The sequence below is a fragment of the Myotis yumanensis genome, unplaced genomic scaffold (genome assembly GCF_028538775.1).
Source record: "Myotis yumanensis isolate MYYU_CA2020_CCGP unplaced genomic scaffold, mMyoYum1.0.hap1 SCAF_2, whole genome shotgun sequence".
In the NCBI taxonomy this organism is placed as follows: domain Eukaryota; kingdom Metazoa; phylum Chordata; class Mammalia; order Chiroptera; family Vespertilionidae; genus Myotis; species Myotis yumanensis.
Genome location: NW_027223753.1, coordinates 92,018,963 through 92,041,198, shown reverse-complemented (window position 1 = coordinate 92,041,198; position 22,236 = coordinate 92,018,963). Strand labels below are relative to the sequence as shown.

The window sequence follows — 22,236 nt, the reverse complement described above, 5'->3', positions numbered from 1 at the left end:
GGAGAGAGATAGAGAGTTAGAAACATCGATCAGTTGCCTCCTGCACATCCCCCACTGGGGATGTGCCCGCAACCCAGGTACATGCTCTTGACCGGAATCGAACCTGGGACCCTTCAGTCCGCAGGCCGACGCTCTATCCACTGAGCCAAACCGGTTTCGGCAGGGCGCTTGATCTTTGACATTCAGTTTTTGGATTCATCAATATGCAAAACAGTAAAATCTTAAAAATCACTTGAACCATACCATATGGCTTTTGTAACAATTTGAACAAAGTGTTTAAAGTTTACTCTTTATTCTTTGGGTTTATTAAACAAATGAAGAGTATAATTTGTAAGAAGAAATATTTGAATATTAAAGAGTTCTTTCCCAACAACTTTTATTCTTATGTGCATGTTAAAATGCCATTAGATTATCATAATCCAGCACTGCTCTGTTGAATACTTTAGCATGCTGATTATAAACTTTTCCTATTTATTAAAGTGATATCTGATTACTCTAATCCGAAAGTCTGTCTCTGAAGGTGAGAAATATGTACTCCTGAAAAATATCCTATTAGTTAAATCCTTTTTATTACATATGTTCCTATCATTCTTGAAATTGCTCTAAAATTTAAGTAACTCATCGCTTCTCGGCCTTTTGGCTAAGATCAAGTGTAGTATCTGTTCTTATCAGTTTAAAATTTAAGTAACTCATGGTACATGCCTTTACTGCATGCATTTGGAAATGTTCACTACTTCTTTATTGAAATCACCCGCTGACTTCTATAATATTACGCCCTCTTTTCTCTCTCTCTCTCTCTCTCTCTCTCTCTCTCTCTCTCTGTTTAAGCTTTGTCTTATCAACATTTTCTCTTCTTCCTCCCACCCTCTAACTGTGGGCATTTCCGAAGTTCAGCACTCAGTCTGGCTGTTTCTTCTTCACGCTTGCTTTACGATAACTAATCCTTAAAGCATCAACAATCACTCTTATAACAGATGACTCTAGTATGAATATTTACTTGAGTTCCAACCTCTAGGCTCAGATTACCTACTGGATAATTACATTGACAACTCAAATTCACTGTGTCAGTCATCAATAATTACTGTCAACTTTATTTGTTAGTGCTATCATAAGACTTAGCAATAAAAAAAATGTTTCTCATTGGTTGTACATGCTACTTGCTACAAACAGGTGCTTTTATTTTTTTACTAGAGGCCTAATGCATGAAATTCATGCATGGGGGGTTGGGGGAGGGGAGGTTCCCTCAACCTGGTCTGCACCCTCTCCAATCCGGGACTCCTTGGGGGATGTCCAACTGCCTCTCACAATCTGGGACCGCTGGCTCCTAACCGCTCGCCTGCCTGCCTGCCTGATCGCCCCTAACCACCTCTGCCTCGCCCCGCACCCAGGACCCAGAATTTCCTTCTCTGGCCAGTCACAGACATCCAGGACCCTGGCTTCCCTCCCTCTGGTCAGCCACAGGCACCCAGGACCCAGGCTGGCTTCACCCAGGCCAGCCGCAGCCGCAGGGAACCTGGGCTGCAGCCACAGGCACTGGTGCCCGGGACCACAGGGCAGGTGGCTTGTCCCTTCCCGGGCTGCAGTCTGGCTGGTCCCCATTCCTCTCTTGCAAGCTCATTTGTGCCTAGCTGGTCCCCATTCCTCTCTCATGAGCTCATTTGTCCCTGACTGGTCCCCATTCCTCTCTCCCCAGTGTTGAGTGTCTGAGCTGTTACGGTGTGACAGCATGAGGGCATGAAGGCATGATGATCATTTGCATATTAGCTCTTTATTATATAGGATTTTCGTTAATCCTGACCCAAGGATATTTTTTCCATTGATTTTTAGAGAAAGTGGATGGGAGGGAAGAAGGGGGAGAGAGAGACACATCAATCGGTTGCCTCCTGCATGTGCCTGACAAGGGCCGGGTTTGAAACTGCAACCCAGGTAGGTGCTTTTAACCAGGAATAGAAACCACAACCTTTCAGTGCATGTGCCAATGCTCTAATCACTGAGAAACACTGGCCAGGGCTAAAAAGGTGCTTTTAAAAACAAACCTTATTTAATCCTCTGAGCCATCATATAGGTGGATTTTGCCACCTTTACTTTACTATTAGAAAACCTGGGAATAAGAGAGGTACAGAAAATTGCTGTTTTCAGCAATTACAGTGCAAAAATAAAATTTAAACTCATTTGTCATGTTAAGCTGCCTCCCCAAACTTTTATATAAAATTAAATTTTCTTTATTTCCTCCAAAAAAAACTTTGTCTATGTCCCCATTTTAGTCTATGTTACCATAATTCTCCTACTAAATATAGAAGCTAAAATCTTCTGATATTTTTGTCCCCCATCTTCCTAATTACCCTTCATATCAAATCTATCACAAAGTCCTGTAATGTCGCTTCTTCTTAATTTTCTTCCTTCCTTCCTCTAGTTCACATGCTTCTTCATTAACCTCTTCAATAAACTGCTGTCCTCTCTTTCCACCTCTGGCTCCTGCACACAGCCTCTTCCCTCAATCACCCCTGGTGAACCTTTCGAGGGCAGCAGTTGCTCTGTGGGTCAGCTGATCAGAAGCCTTTAGCTGACTACAGCATCTTAAGGTCCTTACTCTCCTCATCTTCTCTGGAATAGTTTCCTTCTAAATGCTTGCTCACACAGTCTTTCCTCTTTCGAAATAAACATTCTTCTCCCACCTCTTTCCCTTGAAATGCTCTGAGTTAGTTCTGTGAGTTCTGCCTTCCTCTAAAGTTTGTCTACTGTACTTTTTATTTGCATTATTCATTCAACCCAATTTATGTTGCCTTGTGTTGTAAAGAAAATCCGTGTGTGTGTGTGTGTGTGTGTCTTGCCTCTTTGGTCTGATTTTAAATTTTTAGAGGGCAGGGATAAATTTCGAACATCTTCTATGTCCCTCAGAGGCTGGGAATGAAAATCATCTATAAACAATACAAAATTAAAAGAAAGCAAATTACTTTGATAAAAAAAAATTTAAAGAACCTGGGGTTTGAAATTAAGAACTCCTAAATTCCTATCCAATCAACTGTACAAATTCAGTCACTTTCAAATCTATACATATAAAAGCCTAAGCAACAGTTTGACCATTCGACCTGTAGATGTGACACGCACTGACCACCAAGGGGCAGACACTCCGACTGGTAGGTTAGCTTGCTGCTGGGGTCTGGCCAATCAGGACTGGGCGAGACAGGCTGGACACACCCTGGAGCTCTCCCACAGTCCCTCCCCTGCCATGATCATGCACTGGTGCATGAATCTGTGCACTGGGCCTCTAGTTTTTTAATAAAATGGAGTTACTTTTGTCTACTTTATAGCATATTGTGGTTTTCAATGAAGTATAGAATATGTAGGCAAATACTTGGCATCAATGTGCACTGAAAAAGAAAAACTATTATGGTTATCATTAACTGAAGAATCACTTTCTTTTTAAGTTCTGTGGGAGCATAAATGATTGGTTTGAGCCACCATTGTATCCATAATTGACTGACATGAATAAATATATAGAATATAAACTCCACCTATTTAACATGAGTTTGTTCCATATTTCTGTATTTGGAATCATACTATTTTAGAGTTGAAATGATCCTCATCTAAGCAAATGATTCCCAAACACAAGTTTGCAAGAAAATGAGAAAAACATTTTTTAATGAATCTTGGTAAAAATAATACAATTTAAAGGATTAGCACATATTTTGCTATTGTGACTCTCCTACTTTGTCTCTATGTTAAAATTCCTTTGTTTTATGAAATAATGATGATAATATATAGTAGAGGGTATGTTACAGTTTTTGTTGTTGCTGTAATAACTTTTCTCAATAAAACAGAAAGTTGGCAAACTAAAGTTGATCTCCGCAATTTTTTGTGTTTCTTTTTAAAGTATAGCAGATATCCCCATTTTCCCCAATATTTTTGAAAATGTTATCTCATGTTACCCCAAATGCTTAGAAGCCTAAAGAACCCTAGGTCTTTATTTCCTGTAAAGGATTGAAATTATCTGACAGAAGTTAAATTACTAGTCCAAGGTCACACTGCATACCCACCATGAGAATTTAACTCTCTTAATTCTCATAATAAATAATTCTCATTCTTTAAGTGAAAAATTATCTTTTCTACTATGGAAAGAGGAATCTATTCTGCATATAACTTTAAAAGAAAAATTTTTTAAAAAATTTTTTTATTGCTTAAAGTATTACAAAGGGTATTACATATGTGTCCTTTTTTTTCCCCCCGTCCTTGACAATCCCCTGGCCTCCCCTACCCCCCAGTGTCTTATGTCCATTGGTTATGCTTATATGCATGCATACAAGTCCTTTGGTTGATCTCTTACCCACCTCCCTCCTGCTCCCAACTCTCCCCGGCATTCCCTCTGCAGTTTGACAATCTGTTTGAGGCAGCTCTGCCTCTGTATCTATTATTGTTCAAAAGTTTATAATGGTCTCTATTATCCATGAATGAGTGAGATCATGTGGTATTTTTCCTTCATTGACTGGCTTATTTCACTTAGCATAATGCTCTCCAGCTCCATCCATGCCATTGCAAATGGTAAGAGTTCCTTCTTTTTTACAGCAGCATAGTATTCGATCGTGTAGATGTACCACAGTTTTCTAATCCATTCATCTACTGAGGGGCACTTGGGCTGTTTCCAGATCTTAGCTATGGTGAATTGTGCTGCTATGAACATATGGGTGCATATATCCTTTCTGATTGGTGTTTCTGGTTTCTTGGGATATATTCCTAGAAGTGGGATCACAGGGTCAAATGGGAGTTCCATTTTTAGTTTTTTGAGGAAACTCCATACTGTCTTCCATAGTGGCTGCACCAGTCTGCATTCCCACCAGCAGTGCACGAGTGTTCTTTTTTCTCCACATCCTCTCCAGCACTTGTCGTTTGTGGATTTGTTGATGATAGCCATTCTGACAGGTGTGAGATGGTACCTTATTGTTGTTTGATATGCATCTCTCGGATGATTAGTGACTTTGAGCATGTTTTCATGTGTCTCTTGGCTTTCTGAATGTCCTCTTTTGAAAGGTGTCTATTTAGATCCTTTGCCCATTTTTTGATTGGATTGTTTATCTTCCTTTTGTTAAGTTGTATGAGTTCCGTATAAATTTTGGAGATTAGGCCCTTATCAGATATGACATTGGCAAATATGTTTTCCCACGCACTGGGTTTTCTTGTTGTTTTGTTGATGGTTTCTTTTGCTGTGCAGAAGCTTTTTATTTTGATGTAGTCCCATTTGTTCATTTTCTCTTTAGTTTCAAGTGCCCTAGGAGCTCTATCGGTGAAGAAATTGCTTCAGCATATGTCTGAGATTTTGTTGCCTTTGGATTCTTAAAAGAAAAAATATTGTATAAATATTATTCATTTATATAAACACTAGAGGCCCGATGCACAAAATTCATGCAAGAGTAGCACTTCCTTCCCCAGGCTGCCGGCACTGGCTTCCCTCTGGCACCCGGGACCCGGACTGGCCGGTGGCCTGGGTCTCCCTCTGCAGGACGATCATGGGGCAATGGCCGGGTCTTCAACCTATAGCAGCGCACCCACTTTGGCTGGCCTGGCGCCAGTGGGTGTCATAGCATGGTCCCGGATGGTCATCTGGATGGTCGTTCCCATGTTTGGCCGTTCAGTCAATTTGCATATTATGCTTTTATTATATAGGATTAAAATCCTCCCAAAGTATGACTTTATCTCTAAATGAAAAAAAAACTTGATTATAATCTGTAAACCTTTAAAGGACTTTTAAAATAGGTTTTCTAAAATTTTATATTTTTCATTTATCTTTAAATAAAATTTGTTTTATTAAATATAATTTTGCTTACATAAAACTCTGGAAAATACAGAAATACAGGAAGGAATAAAAACCCTATAATTCCAGAGGGAATCATGTTGATATTTTATCATAGTTCTGCTAGATATTTTGCTATGTATTTTTGAGTAGTTGAAATTATACTGCACAGGAGAATCGAAGATGGCGGCATAGGTAAACACCGGAGACTGCTGCCGCAAACAACCACTTCAAAAATACAACTAAAAGACGGAACGGACATCAACAAGAACCACAGGAAGGCTGGCTGAGGAGAGACTCTTCAACTAGAAGGAAAAACAACAGCATTACGAAGCTCAGAGGAGGCGCAGTGTGGAAAATTTAAAGGTACGGTGGTGCGGTGGTGCGCGCGCAAAGCTGGCTGGTGGCTGAGGGTGTGGTTGTCGTTTTCAATCAGGAGGGAGCCTCAGACTCTGGGCTACAGATCCGGGCGAGTCTCTAGGGACCCAGACTCAAACGGGAGAAGCGGGACTGTCTGGCTTCGGTCCCTCCGAGGTTTGCAGCGGTTGCTGAGACAGAGAGGCAGAGCACCTGGAGACGGACTGAGAGCAGCCATAGCTGCTCCCTCCCCCCGCCCTGTTGATCCCGCCCTGCCCAAGCCCTGTGCAGAGCCATTTGCCAATCGCCTCAGGCAAAGGCTAGATTAGCACCTCCCCAGAGGACAGAAGTTTTCCACACAGCTGATTCCCACAGCCAGTCGGCCTGGTGGTCAAATCCCTCTAGTATTAACTACAACAATTAAGGCTTAACTAGAACAAGACTGCGCACAAAGACCACAAGGGGGTGCACCAAGAAAGCATAAGAGATGCGGAGACAAAAAAACATGACAGAAATGGAGGATATGGAGCTAAAAATCGCAATTTTGAGGGCTTGCAATAAACTTGAGCAGAGCCTCACGAAAACTAATGAGACCCTCGATGCTACGATAAAGAAATTAGAAAGTAAGCATACACGGACTGAAATAAAGAATATTATACCAAATAGCAGACCAGAGGAGCACAAGAATCAAACCAAAGATTTGAAATTCGAAGAAGCAAAAAACACCCAACTGGAAAAGCAAAATGAAAAAAGAATCCGAAAGTGTGAAGATAGTGTAAGGAGCCTCTGGGACAGCTTCAAGCGGACTAATATCAGAATTATAGGAGTGCCAGAAGATGAGAGACAGCAAGATATTGAAAACCTATTTGAAGAAATAATGGCAGAAAACTTCCCCCACCTGATGAAAGAAATGGACTTACAGGTCCAAGAAGCGCAGAGAATCCCAAACAAAAGGAATCCAAAGAGGACCACACCAAGACACATCATCATTAAAATGCCAAGAGCAAAAGACAAAGAGAGAATCTTAAAAGCAGCAAGAGAAAGACACTCAATTACCTACGAGGGAATACCCATACTACTGTCAGCTGATTTCTCAACAGAAACTTTGCAGGCCAGAAGGGAATGGCAAGAAATATTCAAAGTGCTGAATACCAAGAACCTACAACCAAGATTACTTTATCCAGCAAAGCTATCATTCAGAATTGAAGGTCAGATAAAGAGCTTCACAGATAAGGAAAAGCTAAAGGAGTTCATCACCACTAAACCAGTATTATACGAAATACTGAAAGGTATCCTCTAAGAAGAGGAAGAAGAAGAAAAAGGTAAAGATACAAATTATGAACAACAAACATGCATCTATCAACAAGTGAATTTAAGAATCAAGTGAATAAATAATCTGATGTACAGAATGAACTGGTGATTATAATGAATCAGGGACATAGAAAGGGAATGGACTGACTATTCTTGGGGGGGAAAGGGGAATGGGAGATGCGGGAAGAGACTGGACAAAAATCGTGCACCTATGGATGAGGACAGTGGGTGGGGAGTGAGGGCGGAGGGTGGGGCAAGAACTGGAAGGAGGGGAGTTATGGGGGGGGGGGTGAAGAGGAACAAATGTAATCTGAACAATAAAAATTTAATTTAAAAAAAATAATGAAAAAAAAAAAGAAATTATACTGCACCTGCCTTTATATTTCCTGGTTCTTCATTTTACTTATTTATTTTCATTAAAAACATAAGTAATACATTCACATAATTTAAAGTTCAGAAGATACAGATAAAGAATGAAGAGTATCCTCTGTACTCTGTCCCAGTCATCCAGTTTGCCATCTTAATAAAAATGAATATTTTTAGTTTTTATAATGTTTTTATGTGTCTATCCTTCCAGAGATACTTTATGTATTGTGTTTAGGTCCATTTGCTTAATACTTAGACGTATGCATTTCCCCATCTTTTTAAAAAAATCTTACTATTAAGGGCTACATAATATTTTATTACATAGATGTACCATTATTTACTACGACATTAAAATTGTTTTCAATTTTTTATTTTTAGTAATTCTGCAGATCTTAGTGCTTAATCCAAAATCATTAATTGATCTTTTTATTTCAGCAAGTATAAGACTTTGACAATAACGTGCCTTGAACAGATTATCGTTATATTTTACCTCTATTCCCAAAACAAGTCTATTGTTTCTTCTGCTGAACCAAGCCAGTCAACCTGGGATTAGAAACAATCATTTATTCACATGTACTGATGTCTCCTGGAAACAGTCATATCCTCTCATATTCAAGAAAAAACAGAAAAAACAGAGGAAACCAAGATGGCGGCACAGGTAAACACCTGAAATTGCTGCCTCACACAACCACTTCAAAAATACAATTAAAAGACAAAATGGACATCATCCAGAACCACAGGAAGGCTGGCTGAGTGGAAATTCTACAACTAAAAGGAAAGAGAAAAGCACACTAAGACTCAGAGGAGGTGCGGAAGTAAAGTGCAGAGGTATGCAGGCGCACGCGGGAAGGGCTGGCAACTGAGGACGAGGTTGTCTTTTTCAATCAGGAGGGAGACACATGCTCCCACTCTGAACTCTAGTTCCGGGCTAGTCTCTGGGGACCCAGACTCATACGGGGAGAAACTGGACTGTCTGGCAGCAGGTCGGAACTCGAGGGCGGCTTTCTCTCAGAGGTGCTTGCAGCGATTATCCCAGGACACTGAGACCCGGGGCCTCTTAGGGCAGGACTGAGGATCAGCCATAGCTATTTGCTCTGCCCTGTTGATTCCCTGAGACCCCGCCCCACCCAAGCTGTGCACAGAGGCTTTTGCATATGAATGACCTGGCCCTTTACAATCTAAAATTACCTAACAAACTGCAGCTGGGTCAGAGAGACCCAGAACATCCAAAAGAAGGCCCAAGGCCCCACAGCAGCTTGCATTGCTTCACAGCTGGGCCTCATCTGGGCACCTCCAAATCCCAAACAAAGAAGAGGAATCTGCAGATGTCTCTGTAGTTCCTGCTGGGTGGCCTCAGGCAGTGGCTGACTTTGCATCTCCTTGGAGATCCAAGAGCCAGTGTACCCAGTGGTCAGAGTAGGACCATCTAGTTTACAACTCCTCAGATCCATAAGGAAGACACTCAGGGGGCAGACTCAGTGAGTGACAAAGACCCACTGAAGCAAGTCCTGCCCCATAAGGGTGTCTCCAGCACAGAAATTCTCCCATTGTAGACACAACTGGTCTTCATAGCCAATTTGCCTGGAGGTCAATTCCTCCCAGTGATACCTACACCAATCAAGGCTTAACTACAACAAGACTGTGCACAAAGCCCACAAAGGGGTGCACCAAGAGTGTCCACCTCAGGCAATTAGGGAAGCTGAGCCACTGGGCACTATAGGACACCTAGCACACAAAACCACTCTATCAACACAGGGAAGCATAAAAAATGCGGAGACAAAGAAACAGGTCACAAATGACAGAAATGGAGGAAAGCAAACTACTGGATATAGAGTTCAAAAACCATGGTTATAAGGTTTTTCAAGAATTTTATAGAAACCGCAGATAAATTTAGTGAGACCCTCAATAAATCTAGTGAGACCCTTGAGGATATGAAAAAAGACCAAATAGAAATTAAGCATACACTGACTGAAATAAAGAATATTATACAGAGTTCCAACAGGAGACTACAGATCGCAAGAATCAAGTCAAAGATTTGAAATACGAAGAAGTAAAAAAACACCCAACTGGGAAAGCAAAAAGAAAAAGGAATCCAAAAATATGAAGATAGTGTAAGGAGCCTCTGGGACTACTTCAAGCATACCAACATCTGAATTATAGGGGTGCCAGAAGAAGAGAGAGAGCAAGATATTGAAAACCTATTTGAAGAAATCATGACAGAAAACTTCCCCTACCTGGTGAAAGAAATAGACTTACAACTCCAGAAAGCACAGAGAACCCCAAACAAAAGGAATCCAAAGAGGACCACACCAAGACACATCATAATTAAAATGCCAAGAGCAAAAGACAAAGAGAGAATCTTAAAAGCAGCAAGAGAAAAACAGTTAGTTACCTACAAGGGAGTACCCATAAGATTGTCAGCTGATTTCTCAACAGAAACCATGCAGGCCAGAAGGGAGTGGCAAGAAACATTCAAAGTGGTGAATAGCAAGAACCTACAACCAAGATTACTTTACCCAGCAAAGCTATCATTCAGAAGTGAAGGTCAGATAAAGAGCTTCACAGATAAGAAAAAGCTAAAGGAGTTCATCACCACCAAACCAGTATTATATGAAATGCTGAAAGGTATTCTTTAAGAAGAGGAAGAAGAAGAAAAAGGTAAAGATGCAAATTATGAACAACAAATACACATCTATCAACAAGTGAATCTAAAATCAAGTGAATAAAAAGTCTGATGAACAGAATAAACTGGTGAATATAATAGAATCAGGGGCATAGAAAGGGAGTGGACTGACAATTCTCGGGGGGGAAAGGGGTGTTGGGGGTGCGGGAAGAGACTGGACAAAAATTGTACACCTATTGATGACAGCAGTGGGGTGGGAGGTAAGGGCAGAGGGTGGGGTGGGAACTGGGTGGAGGGGAGCTATGGGGGAAAAAGAGGAACAACTGTAATAATCTGAACAATAAAAATTTAATTTAAAAAAAGAAAAGAAAGAAAAAACATCTTCTTGCTCTGGCTCCATAACAATTTATTGTAAGAATGCAGCAGTAGCCCTAGCTGGTTTGGCTCAGTGGATCAAGCGTCGGCCCGTGGACTGAAGGATTTCAGGTTCCATCTCATTCAGGGGCACATGCCCAGGTTATGGGCTTGTTCCCCAGTAGGGGGCTTGCAGGAGGCAGCCGATCAATGATTCTCTCTCATATTGGTGTTTCTATCTCTCTCTCCATCTCCCTTCCTCTCTGAAATCAATAAAAATATATTTTAAAAAGAATACAGCAGTAGAACAAGCTTTCCATTATAAGATGAATAAAGTTTGAGGAGCTAATGTAAAAATGGTGACTATAATTGGTAACACTGTATTGTATAATTGAAATTTGATAAGAGAGCAGAATTTAAATGTTCTCACAAAGAAGAGAAAAATATGTGAAGTGATGGATATGTTAACTAAATGAGGGAAATCCTTTCACAATGTATACGTGTATCAAATCACCACAATGTACACTTTAAATCTCTTATAGTTTTATACATCAATTATACCTCAAGAAAGCTGAATTTTTTTTAAGAGAGAGAGAAGGGTAGGGGGCAGGGGTGAGCTGGTGGGAAAGGGGACATATGTAATACTTTCAACAATAAAGATTAAAAGGAAAAAATTAGCACAAAAAGAGAGAGAATGCACTAGTTGAATTGATGGCATTTTGACCTCACCATTATCACTGAACCGTCTATGCTGGGAGTTCATGGATTCAGAGTACTGTTGGCTGAAACCCTTTTTAGAGCTCTCTCTCTAAAGCAGAGAGTGGAGATGCATTGAAACATACATAGCCCTAGCCAGATTGGCTCAGGGTCAGCCTGTGGACTGAAGGGTCCCAGGTTCAATTCCTGTCAAGGGCACACAGGCTCCTCCCTTGGGTCAGGGTGTGTGCAGGAGGCAACCAATAGATGTGTTTCTCTCACATCAATATTTCTCTCTGTCTTTCCCTCTCTCTTCCACTCTCTCTAAAAATAAATGGAAAAATATCCTCGGGTGAGGATAAAAAACAAAACAAAACATACATACGGACAAAGAGAACAGAATGGCAATTAAAAAAAAGATAATGATCCAAATAGTAAACATACCCAAGGATAAATAAATGTGTACACTGCTTTCTGGGGATGTGCAGAGTTGATGGAAGCTTAGTGCTAAATGCTGATGGCATTAGTCCTTTGTGGATTGGTCAGAATAAAAGCTTCATTTAGAGGAATATTTGTGTAGTTAGCAATGAATAGAGAAAGGAGAAGAAGCTTCAGCAAAGTAGGGGACAGGCCATCTATTTCCAGCATAGAGGGAGGTGCATGTGAAATTGAGCTACTCAGAGTGAGAAATCTGAACCTACACTAAGGAAATTAGCATAAAGGGACCAAGAAGAAGTCTGGCAGGAAAGGAAAATAGTTGGTTGAAAGATTTGTAGTAAAGAGGGAGAAATATGGGCTTAATATAGATTGAACTATCAAATATAAGCTTAACTTTCAGGAAAAACACACAGAGATAAATCACTGAGGCTTCACTTCATGTATTTTTCTGTAATTATATTCCAACCAACCCAACTCCCAGCCCCATCCTACCCCTAATAAATAAAGTCCATTGGTCTTTCTCCATTCTTTGATATGGAAATTTAACATGTCCTCAATTTAATGTAAAGTGTCATACAACTGCTGGATTTAATCCCCTCCCTCCTTGCCTTCTGACTGTATGTCCAAATATAAGCTATAATACTAAGGTAAAACTCCTATAGAATGTTCAAAGTGATCTTAAGAAAAAGCGTAATTCAGAAGTAAGCACTCCTAGAGACTGGTGCTCAGATTTGAATGATCTCAATTCATAAGACTGGGTTTAGGTGACCTTTAAGTGTTTGAGCACCTAGGTAGCTAGCAGAAGCAAACATAAATCCTCTTTATTCCAGACTTTAAACATTTCTATAATTTTGCAAATACAGCATCTGGCACAGAAATAGCAGATAATAGAGATAGACCCACAGAGGCCACAAATATTAGAGTTTGAGACACCAAGTTCAAAATAACTATTATTAAGGTCAAGGAGATTAAGAAAATCAAACAAGTTTGAGGATTTCAACCAACAACAAAGAAACTAATAAATCAAATAGATAGTCTGGATTAAAGAACATAACAACAAAAAAAAGTATAAGATCAGATCAGACACAACTCCAGAGAGAATTAGTAGACTGAAAGATAAGTCAGAACCAAGTACCTAGAATGAAGTGGAAAAACAAATTAAAAAATCAGAAAAGATCACAAGACATTTGGGACTACAGTGAAAAGCTCTGCCATATTTTCATTGGATCTCAAGAAGAGAAGAAGAGACTGAGGTAGCAGCAACATTAAGAGACTAGAGGCCTGGTGCACAAATTTGTGCACAGGTGGGGTCCCTCAGCCTGGCCAGCTATCAGGGCCAATCGGGCCTGGGCCAGCCAGGGGGAGGGTCCATGGGAGGTTGGCCAGCTGGCCGGAGGGAGGAACCACAGGACATCAGGGGGCTGGCCAGCACCCCCATTGGGCCGATTGGGGGGTAGGGGCAGCTGGCTGTGGGGAGGGACTGGAGGACATTGTCCGGCTGGAGGAGGTTGACTGTGGGAGTGCACTGACCACCAGGGGGCAGCTCCTGCATTGAGTGTCTGCCCCTGGTGGTCAGTGCACATCATAGCAACTGGTCAACCAGTTGTTCCGGTCGTTTGGTCATAACAGTTGCTTAGGCTTTTATATATATAGATAATGGATGAGCCTGGCTAATGTGGCTCAGTGATTGAGTGTCAACCTATGAACCAGGAGGTCATGTTTTGATTCCTGGTCAGGGCACATGTCTGGTTTGTGGACTCAATCCCTAGTAGGGGATGTACAGGAGGCAGCCAATCGATGATTCACTTTCATTATTGATGTTTATATGTCCCTCTCCCTCTCCCTTCCTTTCTGAAATCAAGAAAAAAATTTAATTAAAAAAGAGATAATGGGTAATAAATTTTGAAGAATAAATATTGATCAAGATTTAAGATGTAAAAAAATTATTTTCACAGATTGTTATTATAGGACCAATAGATGAGTATGTTTTAGTCCAGCACAATAAATAATAAAATTCTCTGTTCTTCCAAATGAAAAGAGAGAGCAAGAGCAAGAGCAAGAGCGAGAGTGAGAGAGAGAGAGCAAGAGAAAGAGGAAGAGAATGGGTGAGAAAATTTCCCAAACTGGTCAAAGATATCAATACACAGATTCAATGAGTCCTGTGAACGCAAACAGGATAAATACACAGTTAGACACATCATAGTAAAATTGCTGAAAACCAAGACAAAGAGAAAATATTAAAAATAGCAAGAGGACAGCCCGGCTGGTGTGGCACAGTGGTTGAGCATCAACCTATGAACCAGGAGGTCATAGTTCAATTCCTGGTCAGAGCACATGCTCAAGTTGCCAGCTTGATTCCCAGTGTGGGGTACGCAGGAGGTAGCCGATCAATGATTCTCTCTCATCATTGATGTTCCTATCTCTTTCTCCCTCTCCTTTTCCTGAAATCAATAAAAATATATATTTTTTAAAATAGCAAGAAGACAAAATACCTTCAAAGGAACAAAAATATATCCGATTTCTCAATGGAAACAATGAAAATCAGAACACAAAATATATTAAAAAGACTGAGAGAAAATAAGAAACAACCTCTCAAACAACCAATCCAAAAGCCAAACATATTTTCTTCAACAATTGTTCTAGAATAGTCAGAATTTGGACTGCCAGATTCCTGAGTTTTGCCCCCCACCTCCAAGACAGAAACAACCAGAAAAAGGCAAATACGCTTCCAAACCAATAACATGAGATGCCCTACTTCTAGTTAGCTGATTTCTGGCCTCCCCATGCTAACAACCGCTAATCAGAGCATACCTGACTACTTCCTTTTTCTCACTATAAACTTTCATACTCTTATGACTGCCTTTGAGTCTCTCCCCAATACAAGTGATTGTGGATGATTCCCTTGCAGCAAGCTCTAAACTGCTCTCATTTCGGTGGTCTTTTAATTCATTCCCATATATCCAAAAATAAAGCCTCCAAAACAATCTGAGAGGTGTGTTTGTGTTTTTGTTATTGTTAATTTGGTTTAAATTAAACAAGTTCCTTAATACATCCTCTTGTAATGTATTTATTTATTTTCTAAGTAACAATTTTCTATACTTTTTTTTTCTTTTTTAAAATTAAATTTATTGGGGTGACATTAGTGGACATGATCATATAGGTTCCAGGTGTGGGTTTCTATGTTACAAGATCTGTATATTGCACTGTATACCCACCATCCAAAGCCAACTCTTCTCCTTTTTCCCCTACCCCCTTCCCTCTGGCAACCACCACATTGCTGTTTGTGCTCACAAGTTTCAGTTTTATATCCCACACTAGAGGCCCAGTGCATGAAATGAGTGCACTGGGAGGGGTGTCCCTCAGCCCAGCCTGCATCCTCTCCAATCTGAAACCCCTCAGGGGATGTCCAACTGCAGGTTAGGCCCGGTCCCACAGGAGAGCAGTTGGACATCCCTCTCACACTCCAGGACTGCTGGCTCCCAACCATTCGCCTGCCTGCCTGCCTGATTTCCCCTAACTGCCCTCCCCCACCCCCACCAGCCTGATCAAAACCTAACTGCTCCCCTGCTGGCCCGATCGCCCCCAACTGCCCTACCCTGCTGGCCCAGTCACCCCCAACTGCCCTCCTTTTCCAGCCTGGTCACCCCCAAATGCCCTCCCCTGCTGGCCTGATCTCCCACAACTGCCCTCCCCTGCCGACCATCTTGTGGTGGCCATCTTTGACCACATGGGGGCAGCCATCTTGTGCCGGGGTGTGACAGTCAATTTGCATATTACCTCTCTATTATATAGGATATGAGTGAAATCATCTCTCATCTGGTTGCCTTTCTCTCTGTTTTGTTGTCTGACTGACCTACTTCATTTACCATAGTATTCTCAAGGTTCATTCATGTTGTTGCAAATGGCAGTATTTCATCCTTTCTTATGGCTGAGTATTATTCCATTGTGTATATGTACCACCTCTATTGCAGGACACGTTGGTTGTTTCCATGTCTTGGCCACCGTGAATAATGTTGCAGTGAACATAGAGGTGCATATATCTTTGCAAATACATGATTTTGAGGTTTTGGGGGTATATACCCAGGAGAGGGGTTGCTGGGTGATATGGTAGATCTCTTCTTAATTTTTTAAGGAACTGCTTTCCATAGAGGCTATACCAGTCTACATTCCCAACAGCAGTGGATGAGGGTTCCCTTTTTTCCACAACCTCTCCAACACTTTTTATTGCTTGTCTTGTTGATAATGGCCATTCTAACAGGGGTGAGGTGATATGTCATTGTAGTTTTAATGTGCATTTCCCTAATTGCTAGTGAGGTTGAATATTTTTTTATATATCTATTGGCTGTTTGTATGTCTTCTTGGGAGAGGTGTATTTTCAGGTCCTCTGCCCATTTTTTTATTGGGTTGTTTGTTCATTTGATGTTGAGTTTTATGAGTTCTTTATATATTTTGGAATTTAAACCTTTCTCGGAGTTACTGTTTACAAAGATCATCACCCATCTGATTGGCTGCCTTCTTGTTTTGTTGTCAGTTTCTTTTGCTGTGCAGAAGCTTTTTAGTTTGATATAGTCCCATTCATTTACTTTTGCTTTATTTCCCTTGTCTTTGGGGTCAAGGTCATAAAATGTTCTCTATGACCAAGGTCCATAAGTTTGATACCTGTATTTTTTTCTATGTAACTTCTTGTTTTGGGTCTTATATTTAGGTCTTTAATTTATTTTGAATTAATTTTTGTACATGGGGACAAACTGTAATCCAGTTTCATTTGTTCGCATGTGGCTTTCCAGTTGTCCCAGCACCATTTATTGAAGAAATTATCTTTATTCTATTGTGTTTCTGGTTCCATTGTTGAAAATAATCTGTCCATCTAAATGTAATTTTATAGCTGATCTAGCTCTCTATTCTGTTTGATTGATCTGTGTTTTTGTTTCTCTGCCAATACCATGCTGTTTTGATTATGATAACACTGTAGTATAATTTAAAGTCAGGTAGCATAGTACCTCGTTCTTTTTTCTCAGGATTGCTTTGGCTATTCAAGGTCTTTTGTGGTTCCATACACATCTGATGATTTCTCATCTATTTCTTTTTTTTTTTAAATATATTTTATTGATTTTTTACAGAGAGGAAGGGAGAGAGATAGAAAGTTAGAAACATCGATCAGCTGCCTCCTGCACACCCCCCACCGGGGACGTGCCTGCAACCCAGGCATATGCCCTTGACCGGAATCGAACCCGGGACCTTTCAGTCCGCAGGCCGACGCTCTATCCACTGAGCCAAACCGGTTTCGGCTCATCTATTTCTTTAAAAAATGACATTGGACTATGAGATTTGGGAAATGCTCCCTCATAGTCCCAGATTTGCAATAAATGTGACTCTTTAATTCGACTTCTTGAGGCATCCTTCTGTGATTTGCGGGGTACATTACAACATTTGGAGGCCCCAGAGAGATGCAGCCCCGTAGGGGTGCTGTTTTGGATGCAAAGGGAAGCCGAACCTCCCCTGGGCCGGTCATGAAGACTGAGGGGGTGCGCACCCTGAGAAGTTCCAGGGCCCCCAAGAACTCCCCTTCGGATCCTGCTAGCAGACAGGGGATGTTGGCCCATCCCTAAAAAAAAAAAATTTCTCGGAGTCACCTGAGAAATCCTCTAGAGGTGAGTTTTGGCTTTTTGACTGGTCACTGGTGGATTGCGAGCAGGGCTGGACGCAGCCATAACTTCTCCATCCTTGGAGTACCCCTGAGATGTCAGGGGCTACTCTTGGCTTTGGTTTTTTGGTTTTGGTTTTGTTTGTGAGCTTTATGTGTCTTTTTGTGATTTCGCTGAAATCCTCTTGGAGGACATTGAGTGGTTTCATCCAGCCTCTTATTCTATTGAAGGATTAGATGAATGGATTACTGATCTAGGTTATCAAGGATCTCTAAGGGACTTGTCCTGTATCTGGAAGAATGGCTTCTAGACGGTCGGTATTCACCATCTCTGGGACTTCCGGGAGGGAAGTCAAAACTCAAACTGGCTAAGGGTTCGAGTCTAGCCTGTCTTTTAAAAAAGGTAGAAGAGAAGCGTTCCTAGGCAGTTTTCTACTGCCTCTGTTCAGGGACTTGTTCTGTATCTCTGCACAATTGAAACTGATTTGTTGGTATTTTGTGGTGTAAATGTGGCGCACTCCGGTGTAAAAGTGTTTTTATGTTTGTTTCTGTTTTGTTTTCTTAAAAAAAAAAAACAAAAAACAAAAAAAAAACCCTTCTAAACATCTCCTTCAAGGGGGACAGAGCACACTTCACCATGGATCCAAGGAACCCAAGCCCGGACCCATCCTCCCCTGGCCGCATTCTTCTAACCTGTCTCTCTCAGAGGAATATCTCTTGCAGGAAAGGGCCAACATGACTCTGCTTACTTGGGGAAATTCTCCCGGGGTTAGCAAGTCATCAAGCTCCTGTAGTAGTCCAATTGCAAGCCACCACCACTCCAGCTCGGGTAAGGCAATACCCCCTGAGTTTAGAAGCAAAGAAAGGAATTGCTATCTTTGCATTTGAGTGGAATGACCCAGAGGGTGGATTCTCAGGACAATTAACCTGAACTAGACTGCCTCAAGGTTTCAAAAACTCTCCCACCCTTTTTTGATGAAGCCTTGAGCTCAGACCTACTTGCCTTTAGACAGGAGCATCCTGAATGTACCCTACTCCAGTATGTAGATGATCTTCTGCTGGCAGCAGATACTGAGGAAAATTGCCAACAAGCCACTGAGGGCCTGTTAGGCACCTTGCAAGCATTAGGCTACTGGGTGTCAGCCAAGAAGGCACAGTTGTGCTCCTCTGATGTCACATACCTGGGGTACGACATTAGCAAAGGCAGATGGACCCTGTCCCTCAGTCAAATAGAAGCAATCTTACGGATCCCCATGCCTACAACCAAGAAGCAGGTTCAGGAATTCTTAGGGGCAGTTGGATACTGCTACCTGTGGATACCAGGGTTCGAGGAGATTGCTAAACTGGACCGAAGTGGAACAACGGGCCTTTGAGAAGATTATGTAGCTTAAGTGTGACTGTTCGAAGTTAAAGTGATTAACTACCCGCCTGGCACTTAGTTAAGGGGTTTTACTGATTTATTCCCTTCCTTAGTCCTGTTAATCCCTAACTCCAGGGGAAAATCCCCACCTGGGGAAACAACCTTTCTCAGAGAGGTGACCTTGGTTAAAATACATAACGCTAAGAAGGGGAGCAAATATATTAAGAACAGTATGCCATATACGCCAGGTCCCTTGAAACATATGCTGTGCAGATGTTTCTTCCCTGCAGCGACTGTGTCAAGCAGCAAGAATGGACCGGCTTCCGGCAGGTATCAAATTATTTGAAAATAACTTTTCAATAATCCTACCTTGCTATGTCCAAGCATGTCTAGTGTGTCCATGGGGTGATGGACACTTTTTTGGGGAAGCAGCAGACCAGACTCACCTCCAGGTCATGTGAGCTCACAGCTTCTTGCAATTAATATTGATTTATAGTTAAGACTTTTTTCCTGGCCGAAACCGGTTTGGCTCAGTGGATAGAGCGTCGGCCTGCGGACTGAAAGGTCCCAGGTTCGATTCCAGTCAAGGGCATGTACCTGGGTTGCGGGCACATCCCCAGTAAGAGATGTGCAGGAGGCGGCTGATCGATGTTTCTAACTCTCTATCTCTCTCCCTTCCTCTCTGTAAAAAATCAATAAAATATAAATAAAAAAAAAGACTTTTTTCCTGACAATTTAATGTCTATCTTTCCCAATAGATTATTAGCTGCCTGGGAGAAGGGATGATAGTATGTATATATATTGATTAGCCAGGGACCTGTCATACAAAAAGTGATTAACAAATATTTCTTGAACGAATGACTGAATATAATTTAATGGTTTAAAACTCAGGCCCTAGAGTTACCTGGACCTGAATATGAATTTTAGTTTTCTCACTTACTAGGAATGGAAACAATAGTGCCTATTCCAAAAGGTGCTTTATGGATGGATGTGTTTATTTAGAGTTTTTGTAAATGTTAGCTCTAATTTTTATTAGGTGCTTGTTGAATTTAAGAGATTAATATTTGTAAAGTGCTTATAACAGTTCCCAGCACAAGGTAAGTGCTCGTGTGTGTGTGTGTGTGTGTGTGTGTGTGTGTGTTTTAATGTTGCTATTGACCAAAGTAAACTGTATTCACTTTGCAGTTTGTTAGGGATACTCTGGAAATACTTCTACATTCTTTGGAAAGAAAGGCCTAAAATATATACTATAAATCCTTATTAGTTCAAAATATATTACTTTAGAATATGTGCTAATTCAGACTTTCAAAATTTTTTATCTCAATCAAAATGTAAGAAATATATTTTAAATTATGACCTAGTTTATAATATACATGTATATGTATGTGAGTGTATGTCCATGTGTATATATATATATATATATATATACATACGATGTGTGCACACTGATTATTTCCCAAGTCCATTCAATTCTATCCATTCCATCCTGCCTCACTTAAAAAAAAAAATTCAAGTCAAGATCTACTAAAATAATCTAAAGATTCACTAATGGTTTGAAATCTGTAGCTTGATTTAAAAACAACAACAAAGAGGAGCTCCAGTGGCGCAATCCGTTAGTGCGCGGTACTTATAAAAACAACAACAAAGAAACAAACAAAACTGCTAAACCGTGCTTCTCAAACTTTAGCAGGCATCAGAATCACCTGGAAGAGTTGTAAGTAGTAAACAGATTGCTGGGTACCAGTATGCGGGTAGTGGGCAGAGAATTTGTACTTCTAATAAGTTGCGAAGTGAACCTGTTATCTGTCTGGGGACACAAGTCCAGGACCTCTGCAGTAGACAATACTAGTGATTGAAAAATCAAGCCTCAAAACATATTTCCAGCCCGGCCGGCGTGGCTCAGTGGTTGAGCATCGACCTAGGAACCAGGAGGTCAGGGTTCGATTCCTGGTCAAGGGCACATACCCGGGTTGCAGGCTCCATCCCCAGTGGGGGGCGTGCAGGAGGCGGCCAGTCCATGATTCTCTCTCATCATGGATGTTTCTCTCTCTCCCCCTCTCCCTTCCTCTCTGAAATCAATCAAAAAATATATTTAAAAAACACACACAAAACAAACATGTTTCCATATGCTGTGTAGCCATAGCTTTGTTTTCAGATTCATTTACTCTTATATTCAACCCCCACCTGCTCTGGTCCTGTGCTAATTCTGGATTCCACTGTTTTTGGTGAACCTGGTGTTCCTATTTTCCTTACCAGCCAGATGGTCCACACTCTTCTCCCTACTTGCTTTTTCTCCCTACTTGCTTTTTCTCCTTACTTGCTTTCTCTCATTGATTTTCTCTCTCTCTCTCTCTCTCTCTCTCTCTCTCTCTCTCTCATCTCTCAGGTAATGAGTTTACTGGGATGGTCTCACTAGAGTGACAAACATAAGTGTCCTGTCACAATAACTCAAGAAACATTTACATTAAATGTTTGTTTCAGGAACCCAGAGTGAATTAATTACTGCCCTGGTGTAAAGTCAACAAGAATGTCATGGCAGTACCTTGAGGCTGATTACTTTTAATGACTTTTAGTTATTTTCTTCTCTCAGAAGGTGGGGTAATATATAAAGTTATAAATGAAAAACTGCCATCTTGATCTTTTACATCAATCAAAAGAAAATACAACAAAAATATATTACAAACAATTTTTGGTAGAATTAACCAAATTAATTAATAGAATTAACATGAATAGAAAAAAAAGAACCGTAGTTAAACTCTAAATCTAGTTCGAAAGAAAATTATCCTTAATTGTAAATAGACGAGGCTTGGGCAATGGTGGAACCTCAGCCTAAGAGGAAATTGCTGAAACTAAATGTGAAGAAGTCTCAGAATTGATATCACTAGGGTAAAGAGATTAAATAAATGGTGGCGTTTGACCAGGAAACAGCAGTGTGGCAGCTGGATTAGGTACTAGCTTCTAAACAAAGAGAGAATAAAGGCTGGGGTCCAAGACAGATGCAGGCAGAGAAAAGCTGCCAGTTGAAATGAGGAAATTGACTAGTTGGCCAGAGAAGGAAGAGGCAGCCGAAACCAGGAATCAGAGGTTGTTGGTTGTCCAGAAAAGAAAAGGGCACTGGTACCCCATTTACGCTCTCCGGGAAGGAAAAGGTGGTTGGCTCCAAGTTCAAAAAAGGCCCTAGAATCTGAATTCATTTTATGATTGTTTCTCTATGTTTCTCTTTTGCTTCTTAGGCTTAACATTTTCTTACTTTCTTTTGAATACGTGGTTGTGGTAGGAATTTCCTCAAATTTTGTGGAGTG

The 22,236-nt window shown here is 41.0% G+C and overlaps 1 pseudogene; it reads left to right on the top strand.

Annotated features, from left to right (window-relative positions):
* Positions 1-620: 620 nt before the first annotated feature.
* Positions 621-756, top strand: LOC139004760 (U2 spliceosomal RNA; annotated as a pseudogene).
* The last annotated feature ends 21,480 nt before the right edge of the window (positions 757-22,236 follow it).